The sequence below is a fragment of the Myotis yumanensis genome, unplaced genomic scaffold (assembly GCF_028538775.1).
Source record: "Myotis yumanensis isolate MYYU_CA2020_CCGP unplaced genomic scaffold, mMyoYum1.0.hap1 SCAF_22, whole genome shotgun sequence".
In the NCBI taxonomy this organism is placed as follows: Eukaryota; Metazoa; Chordata; class Mammalia; order Chiroptera; family Vespertilionidae; genus Myotis; species Myotis yumanensis.
In genome coordinates, this window is record NW_027223773.1 from 767,284 (window position 1) to 777,785 (window position 10,502).

A 10,502-nucleotide genomic window follows, 5' to 3' on the forward strand; every position below is an offset into this window, starting at 1 on the left:
CTGAGCCACGCCCGCCGGGCTATTTCTTTCTTTAAATATATATATTTTTAATGATTTCAGAGAGGAAGGGAGAGGAAGAAAGAGAAACGTCAATGAGGGGAGAGAATGATTGATCGGCTGCCTCCTGCACGCCCCCTACTGGGGATGGAGCCTGCAACCCAGGCATGTGCCCTGACCCAGAATGGAACTCCGGACCCTTCGGTCCGCAGGCCGACGCTCTGTCCACTGAGCCACACGGGCCGGGCTCACCCTGACCTTCGAGGTTCCCCTCATCACCTGCAGAGGAAGGCAGAGCAGCCCCAGGGGCGGCCTTGGGGACCACGTGCAGGTCACACGCTCGCCTCCCGGGAAGTGGGTGTTCTGTGCCGGGAGCCCTGCGTCTCCCCAGGAGGCACTCCCGGCAGCCACGTGCTGGGCAGAGCATCGTAAAGCGCGTTATAGTGTCCAATAGAAATAGTTTCCTAATTGAGGGCCGGGTGCCGGGAACCCAGCGCCCAATAAACCGGAGATGCGACCGACGGGACGTCCCAGATACAGAAGCCCAAGGCCCCGGAGCCTCCGGCATCACCCCAACATGTGAGACTCGGCTGCCGGCCCTGGACCACCAGGGCCCCCGGAGCCCCCGACACCACCTGCCCGGCCCCCCGCGGGGGAGAGGGGGTGGCCCGCCTGCGGTCTCCAGCGAGCACGTGGCTACCGCCTCATCAGCCCTGGGGACTCCCGGGCCACCGTCTTCCTCCCCACGCCCCTGCCTCCCTTATAAACGGCCCATAAAACGGGCACTCAAGTGCCTTGTGCTCACGGTTACGTAAGGGCCCCAGAGAACTATAAAGTCCACACGCCGGCACGTGAGAATCCAGGGGCATGGTGTCACCCGCGCGGCCGCTCTGAAACCTGGCATGTCGGCCGCAGCTCACGGTAACCGCGTCTCTGCAGAGGGGCCCTGAGGAGGGGCCTGGACCGGCCCCTTCGGCCATAAAGGCCACACGTAGCCCCTGGACGCTGACGCGGGTTTCCTTGAAAACTGTTTCCAGGTATGATGTCCAGTTTTGCTTTTTTTTAAAAAAAATTAAATATGTTTTTATTGATTTCAGAGAGGAAGGAGAAGGAGAGAGAGAGAAACATCCATGATGAGGGAGAATCAGGGATCGGCTGCCTCCTGCACGCCCCACCCTGGGGATGGAGCCCACAACCCGGGCCTGTGCCCTGACCGGGCATGGAACCGTGACCTCCTGGTTCAGAGGTCGACGCTCAACCGCTGAGCCCCGCCGGCCGGGCCGGAGTTCAGTTTTTCCAGATGTGTCTGCTCCACGTGGACACTGGGATTCCTTCCACAGACTGACAAAGGCCCGCATGTGCTGGGCTCCCACGACCGGGCATGGTGCTGGCTCTTCGAGGTCACTCGGACGAGAGGGGCATCCTGGTTCCGCCCTTTGCTTTTCTGAAGGCCAGTGTCCCGGATGACCTGTGTCCTGTCTCCTGCTGGTGGCAGCCCCCCGCCCATCTCGGGGCCTCCCGGGCGCAGGGGGAGCCTGCCCGGCTCTTTTCCTATGGGGAATTCACATCAGGAAGCTGGAAGCCGGAATCCGTTCGCCCCCTGCCCTGGCCTGCTCCCCTCGGGGGAGCCCATCGGGAAAGTCACCTTCCCAAGGATGTACGGCGACCTCTGACCCTTGCTGCCCTCCAGGCACCGGGGCAGGAACGGACCAGACTCGCAGCTTGAGACGCCTGCTGGGACCTTCTGTCCCCAGGGCTGGGGCCACGGTGCCTGGAGGGTCCGGAGGGCCACGGAGCAGCTCCCAGCCCTGGATGGGGAGCAGGAAATGGCGGGGTGGCCTACGGAGGCCCTGCCCCAAGCTCTGGGCAGGCACTTGGGTTGGCAGCTCAGCGCTCATGACCTTGGGACCCCCCCCCCCCCCCCGCCCCGTGTCTGAGGGCTGGGACTCGAGGGGCCCGTGCCCACTCGCGCCAGCCTGCTCTGCTCTGGGAGCCGATGGGCAAGGCTGGCAGCGGGCAGAGAGAGAGCAAAGAGGTCGGGCCCGGCCCAGACACCGGGACCTGGATGAGCCCAAGGCGGGCTGGGCTGGGCCGGGCTGGGCCGGCGATGGGGCGAGGCCAGGGAGTGCACCAGGCCTCCAACACGCCAGGACTCTCCCGGAGCTGACATTCTGGTCTCTCTGGGCGGGCTGGGTGGGGCGGCCAGGGACAGTGATGCATAGCAGGGCAGCGGCCCCGCCCAGTCTCAACCGGCTGCCTCAGCACTCCCCGCCCCGCCCCTCCGCCAACCCAAAATTCCAGTTCTGCCCTCTGGACGCGGGCATACCTGGGACCTGCCTTTCCGCCTGTCCCCGCCCCCCGGTGGGAGCCTCCAGCTCTCGGTGGGACCAGATGGCTCTTGGGCTCGGACGGCGGGGCCTTCCCAGGGCGGTGGCCGGGAAAACGAGAGCAGGCGTCGGCCCAGCTCTCCCACGCCTGGCTGTGTGGCCGGGAGCGAGCCGCTGAACCTCTCTGTGCCTGCTTTTCCTCGCTTGTCAGCTTAGCTTAGTAACACCTCGCCGTGGTGTTGCGGCCATACATATATATTTAAAAATACGTTAAGTGTCTAGCCTGGTGCTGGGAGCACTGTGGGAGCTTATGACAGACAGAACGTCCTCGCCCCAGCCCGGCCGGCGTGGCTCAGTGGGTGAGCGTTGACCTAGGAACCAGGAGGTCAGGGTTCGATTCCCGATCGGGGCACAGGCCCGGGTTGCGGGCTCCATCCCCAGTGTGGGATGTGCAGGGGGCAGCAGATCCATGATTCTCGTCACTGATGTCTCTCTCTCTGTCCCCCTCGCCCTTCCTCTCTGAAATCAGTAAACATATCTTAAAAAAAAACAAAAGAACTCCCTCGCTCCAGCAGCACCGTCGAGTCTCCTCGCTGCCCGCCCTCCTGGACCAGTCCCCCAGCGGCCTCTCCTCCTGCCCCAGCCCAGCCCTGCCGTCCACCAGCAGGACTGCCCTTGGGCCCTTCAGAACCTCAGGGGCGGGGGCGGGGGGCTCACAGACCACTGGTTGGGCCCCTGATTTGTCAGATGAACTGAGCACCAAAAGGCACAGGGACAAGGCCTTTCGAGGGGGCATGGGTCCCCTCTCTCTTGGGGGAGGATGAGGGTGGAGAGCCAGGGACAAGCTTGAGGCTTGAGGGGAAGTCAGGCGGGAGAGAAATCCCTGAGGGCTTCCTGGAGGCGTCGATCCCGCTGCCCGGTGCTGGGAGATGGCTAGCACCTGGGAGGCGGAGCGGGGCCCAGGGAAAGGCCGTGGGGGCCGCAGAGCTGGCAGGAGCGTGCGTGTGCGCCCCAAAGAGCTGAGCAGGCTCCTGGGCTCTCGGCCTCTCCGTCTCTCAGTCACCTGCCCACCCCAGCCCGGGCCCTGTATGGCCTGGTGGTAATTTGATGAGTCACCCGCCCGCGCCTGCAGACGGGGCGGCCACACCCAGGGCAGCTGGCATCCCGGACGGTGTTTCTGTTCTGAGCTGCTGCGCCGGCCGCCTGCCAGGCCGTGGATGGGCACGGACGGGGAGCCAAGACGCCCCAAGGCCTGGGCCGGGCTAGGAAGCTGCTGAGTGGCAGAGCCTCCCTCCCGTCTGCGTTGCCCCATCGCCCGCCGGGGCCTCCATGGCAGCCCGGCCCCGGTGCCCTCCTATTGGGAGCGCCATCACCAGCGTGGGCCGGGCGCCTCCCAGATCTGCGCTCGGTGGGCGGGGCTTTGGGCTGGGCCTGGGCCCATTCTGACAAAGAGCCTTGAGGAATTGGGGGGGTGGGAGCGTCCATGACACCGCACACCACACACCACACACACCAGACACACCACACACGACATATATTACACACATCACATACACACACACCACATGACATATATTACATGCATCACATACACACCACAGATCACACCCCCCCACACATGACATATATTACATGCATCACACACACACACACACACCACACACACCACACATGACATATATTACACACATCACATACACACCACACATCACATACACACATTCCACACGCATGACATATATTACATGCATCACATACACACACCACAATCACATACACTGCACACCACACACACCACACACCACACACACACGACATACACCACACACACCACATACACACACCACACATGACATATACTACACACATCACATACACCACACACGCCACACACACCACATGCACATCACACATGACATATACTACACACATCGCACATCACACACACACCACACACACCACCTGACTTTTCTGGGCGGAGGGAGCAGCTAACGGGCATGGTCTGGGGGGAAGGACATGTGGGGCTGCGTGGTGGCCGCCCCCCCCGAGGAGCTGTCCATGGTCCAGCCCCGACCTGTGTGTGTGACCATGTTTGGGAGAAGGTCCGTGCAGCCCCGAGGGCTCAGGTCGAGATCAGCGGGTGCGGGGCTGGCCTCGATCCCCCTGGGAGTGTCCTTAGCAGGCGGGAGGCCTGGGGCAGGCGGGCCACGGGGAGGGAGACCAGGCAGGACGGGGCCGTGGCCGGAGCCCAGGACGCCGACCCGGGGGAGCGTGGCCCCTGCCCGGAGCCCCGGCCGGAACCCCTGGGGCTGAGGCTGGGTGGCCGCCCAGGAAACAGGGCCACGACCCCAAAACCGCCAGGAGCCTCACAGGAGCCGGGGGGCTTCTGTCACCCCCTCTCTCAGCGAACCCACCGGCACGTGGCTCGGGGGCGGGACCAGGGCCGCCCGGGGCACATGCCAGGATGACACAGCCCCTCAGACTCCCACCAGGCCGCCCGCTGGCGACCGTGGGAAAGGAAGTGGCCACAGTGACGTCACCCTCCAGGGCAGGAATTTACGAAGCCAGGACGTCGGCCGGCCTCTAAGGACGGTCACTCTCATTGTCATTCCTTCTCAATGAATGCGGTCTCGGCAGGTGCCGCCGGGCGGCCATCCCTCGGCCAGGAGACACAGTGGACGCTGTCTGTCTGCGGGCCTTTCGTCCTGGGAGCTCGGGGTGGGGCCCTGGGAGCTTGGGAGGCCCCGCACTCCGCTCCGAGATGGGTAAACCGAGGCCCTGGCCAGGGGGAGGACTGGGACCCGGCGCCGGTCAACCTATCAATCAGTCTCCTGGCTCCCTCATTGGTCTGAGGTCCCCTCCTGGCTCCCCCATTAGCTCTGAGTCCCCCCTGGCTCCCCCATTAGCTCTGAGGCCCCCCTGGCTCCCCCATTAGCTCTGAGTCCCCCTGGGGATGGAGGGAGAGGCCTCTGTATGGTGGCCTGGACGGCCGGACTCCCAGGAAGAGAAAGAGGAAGCAGGTGAGGGTGGAAGCGGCCGCCACCCCGCACCGTCCGGCCCTGCGAGTGGGATAGCGGCCAGGAGGAACGAGGGTGGCCCGGTGTCTGCTTTGTGACCTTATTGGGTGGAGGGGGGGCTCTGTCACCCCCACGTCAGAGGCTCAGAGAAATGCCCGCGCCCCGCGCTGGGGAGCGGCCCAGCCCATGGCCTGGGCTCCAGATAGCAGGCCTTCCCCGTGGTTGTTGACGTTCCCAAAACACGGCATTCGCACGGGGCCTGGCGTTCGCCCCCGGGGAGGTCGGGCACGAGGAGCTGGTGGCCGCTGACCGTCGGGGTGGGTGACCGGCCCTGAGACACGGCCCCGAGCCTGGCCCTCAGACCGCAGCCCCGGAAGCAGCAGGTTCTTGGAAATGGGGCCTGGCCGCGCCCCAGGCCTCTGCTGCCCCAGCACCACCCCGATGCCCGGTGCCCAGGGGATGCACCCACATGAAGGCGTGAGAAGGACTGGCTTCGAGCACCGGCCTCAGCCCCTCGTTTTACAAGGCGGGAAACAGAGGCCCAGAGAGGGCAAGCGACTTGTCCGGAGTCACACAGCAGGTTGGCGGCTCAGCTCCCCCTCGTGCCTACCATCCCGGAGGCGGGACGGGCAGCCTGTGAGCTCCCCGCCTGCGCTCCGGCTCAGCAGAAGGGAGACCCGTGGGCTGGGATCCAGGGAACCGAGCTTCATTTCCCTTGGGAAATCGGTTGGGTTTGGCGGGAGCCGTCTGTCTCCATGGCGACGAGGTCTGTGGTGGAAGGCAGGGTGCCTGCTGGATCCTGGTGGGGGGTGGGGGACCTCTGGGACGGGGACGTCCCCCCGCTGTGCCCCCTGCCCCCCAGCACCCCGCCCTCTCCCCCACCAGGAGCCTCTCCCAGGGTGAGCGTCCCCGCCAGGTGGCTGCCGGGGGCCGGTCCCACCGCGCCATGAATCCGGTCACGTCCAAACAGAACAATTACCCTAATTGCTGTTTGTACGAAGTTCGCTGTCATCACCGGCCTAACAGGGGGAGGGGCCTGAGTCACCCAGACTGGCCCCCCGACTGCAGCCCGGGGCGCCCAGAGCCGGGGCCACCCCGGTGCCCAGCCCCGTCCCCTCTGAACCGGGGCCCCCTCCCTGCTCCAAGCCTCGGGTCTCCGGCTGCGTCTCCAGGTCTGAAGGGTTAGCTTGGTGGACGTGTCATGTTTATAAAACACACACCCATGGGCCTCTTTGTTTTTATTTTATTTTATTTCATTTACAATATATTGTTATTGATCTCAGAGAGGAAGGGAGAGGGAGAGAGAGAGAGAGAGAGAAACATCCATGATGAGAGAGAAGCACGGATCGGCTGCCTCCTGCACGCCCCACACTGGGGATCGAGCCCGCAATCCGGGCATGTGGCCTTAACTGGAATCAAACCCAACCCAGGTACGTGCCCTTGACCGGAATCGAACCCAGGACCCTTCTGTCTGCAGGCTGCCGCTCTATCCACTGAGCCACACTGGCCAGGGCATAAAATTTGTCTTTTTAAAAAAAGCCTCACCTGTGGGTATGTTTATTGATGAGAGAGAGAGAGAGAGAGAGAGAGAGAGAGAGAGAGAAACATTGACCAGTTGCCCCCTGAAACCTAGGCATGTGCCCTGACCGGGAATCGAACCCCAAACTTTCCTGCTGTACTGGACGACGCTCCAACCAACTGAGCCAGCCACCAGGCCGGCCGGGCAAACATGGACCATTTCCACCACTTTCAAGTGTCCAGTTGGAAGGCATGAAGCAGCCCTGGCCGGTGTGGCTCCGTGGATAGAGCATCAACCTGCAGACTGAAGGGTCCTGGGTTCGATTCCGGTCAAGGGCACGTCCCTGGGTTGCAGGCTCCATCCCTGGTCGTGCGGGAGGCAACCCCAGTCGATGTGTCTTTCTCACGTCGATGTTTCTTTCTCTCTGTCTCTCCCCCTCCCTTCCACTCTCGCTAAAAAAAATTCAATGGAAAAATATCCTCAGGTGAGGATTAACGAAAAAAGAAAAATTAGGCATTAAGCGCGTTCCCACGGTCGCACAACCATCACCACCATCATCATCCCCAGAACGCTGGCACCTTCCCAGACACTCCACCCCCATTACAGACCCCCAGGGGGTGTCCTTCCCACCTCGGGCGCCCCCCTCCTGCACCCCGTCCCTCGGAATTGGGCTGTTCTGGGTCTCAAACGTGGAAGCACATGCGTGCTTTGGGGGCTGGCCCATTCCACGGAGCACAGCGGCTCCCAGGATCCCGCGGGCTGTGGCCGCCTCCACGCCTTCCCCTCATGGCTGGGTGACGTGCTGTTGTACGCAGAGCTCACCGTGTCTGCCCACTGGCCCATGGAGGGCCGCCCGGGTGGCTCCCACCTTTAGATTCCGGTCAACAACGCTGCTGGCAACATGGGGGTCCCTGTCCGAGTCCCTGTTTTCAATTCTTTTTTTTAAATATATATTTTTTAAATATTTTTTTTATTGATTCCAGAGAGGAAGGGAGAGGGAGAGATAGAAACATCAATAATGAGAGAATCATTGATCGGCTGCCTCTTGCATGCCCCCCACTGGGAATCAAGCCTGCAACCCAGGCATGTGTCCTTGACTGGAATCGAACCCAGGACGCTTCAGTCCACAGGCTGATGCTCTATCCACTGAGCCAAACCAGCCAGGGTTTTTTAATATATTTTTATTGACGTCAGAGAGGAAGGGAGAGGGAGAGAGAGAGAAACATCCATGATGAGAGAGAATCATGGATCGGCTGCCTCCTGCACGCCCCCTGCTGGGGGTGAGCCTGCAACCGGGGCCTGTGCCCTGACCGGGAATCGAATCCGAGACCCTGCAGTCCGCAGGCCGACGCTCAACCACTGAGCCACACCAGCTGGGGCCCCGATTTCAACCCTTTTGGGTCATTCTAACCCCTTCTCTCACTTCTAACCCTGCCCTTTCTAACCTCTTCCAAGCCCAGCCCCACCCTCGGCGGCCACTTGGGGCCACGTGGGGGCTGCAGGGTGGACAGACGCAGGGCTGGGCCCAGCCTCGCGCAGGGGCCCGGGGATGAAGCAGGGCCCTCGTCCCTGGGACGCCCGGGGCGGGAGGGCAGGCTCGCCGTGCGTGAGGCAATCCCGGGAACAATGGCGAGCAGGTGTGATTCACCTGCCTGAGCCCGGCGCACAGAGGGTGCGGACAGGGCTGCTGGTGTCGGCATCAGTCACACGAGAAAGCAACAGCGCAGCAGCTGGGACCACGCCCGCGGGGCCGGGGCCGGGGCCGGGAGGAAGACCCAAGCTGGACGACGCGGGAGCCCACCTCCCGTGAGAGCGTGTTCCCGCCGTGGGAATCCGGCTGCATCATCAACAAAACCATGCGAGACGGAGGGAGGTGGCCGCTTAGGAAACAAAGGGAGGACCAAATGCAGTCGCTTCGTCTAATAAAAGGTGGAGGAACAACAACACCTGAGGCTAAACATAGGCCGGCGGGAACCCTCGAAACCGCCACATCCGATGCGGGGGGGGGGGGGGGGGGGGGGGGGGAAAGACAGAGGCGGAGGGACTGCAGGGAAGAGGGGCTTGGGGGACAGCAAACAGCCCTGGCCGGTGCGGCTCAGTGGATAGAGCGTGGGCCTGCAGACTGAAGGGTCCCGGGTTCGATTCTGGTCGAGGCACAGGCCCGGGTTGCGGGCTCACCCCCCAGCAGGGGGCGTGCAGGAGGCGGCCGATCCATGACACTCATCATGGATGTTTCCATCTCTCTCTCCCTCTCCCTGCCGCTCTGAAATCAATAAAAATGTATTTTAAAAAATGGAAATAAATCGTGCCTCAGTGGCCGCAAGTTGACCAGGGAGAGAGCGGAGGGCGGGAATTGGGGAGCGGGCAGCCACAGGGACCGGGTTGGGGGGGCGGGGGTGGCTCCTGTCCCAGCAGCGGCCGGGGGAGTGACAAGCCTGCCCCCCCCCCCCCCCCCCCGCCATGTGCACATTTTTACCAGAATCTGCCCGGCACAGGCCTCGCTCCAATGCAGAGGCCACACCAGCCCCACCCGCGCCGACCTGGCTCGCTCCCTCCCGGTCCCTGTCCTCAGCCCCCCGCCTCGGGGCCTGGTGTGAGCTGATCACAGACCCACGGAGGGTTCGTCCACCTGCAGCTCCAGTTCCCTCCGGCCAGTCCCTCTGCCACCCGGCCCCCTCCTCCGAGGACACTGCCTGCTGGGGACATGGGGGGGGCGCCACGGGACCTCGAGGAGGGGTCTCGGGAGCCCGGCAGGGGCTGGGCCGCCCGGAATGACAGGGCGTGATCCCGGGAGGCGTGGGGCGGGCGGGGTGCTGCCTCATCGCTTGGGAAGCCAGTGCAAGCGCGGACAGCTCCCCTGACGCAGGCGGGGGGCGGGAGGGGGGGGAGGGCAGTGGGGGGGGGGGGCGCACGGCTGCCAGGGCAACAGCAGGCTCTCCAGGCTGGGCCAGCCGCCACCCTAACCCGCAGCCTCCAGGCCCCGGGGTGGGGGAAGCCCCCGTGAGCACTGCACGAACCCAGCGCTCTCCTCAGGCCTCAGACCTCGGGAACCCACCCCCCCGCCCCCGGGCCTGGTCCCTAATGGACAGCACGGGCCTGGCGGGCAGAGGGGACCCCCAGCTGAGGCCCAGGGAACAGCAAAGCCACACCTGGCTCACCTGCACCAGAGGAGCCCGCCCCCCCCCCCCCCCCCCCCCCGCCTGAGTCCTTGCCTGCCCTTTCTAACCCCCTGCAACCGCCCGGATGGGCCGACGACCAGCCGCCAACCAGGAACGGACGAGCCCAGTGCCCCCAGACCCGGGGGGAGGCCCGCATCTCCCCACCGGAGGGGAAGCGGGGTCCCAGGCAGCCCAGCCTCAGGGGCAGGTGATGCCAGCAGCCTCGTCATCACACACACACACACACACACACACACACACGCATGCACACACATACACAAGCACACACACGCACACTCACACACATGTACGCACGCACACAATGCACATGCACGCACATGCACACACATACACAAGCACACAATGCACATGTATGCACACACGCACAGTCACACACATGTAAGCACGCGCACAATGCACATGCACACACATGCACAAACACACACGCACGCACACGCATACACACGCACACACAATGCACATG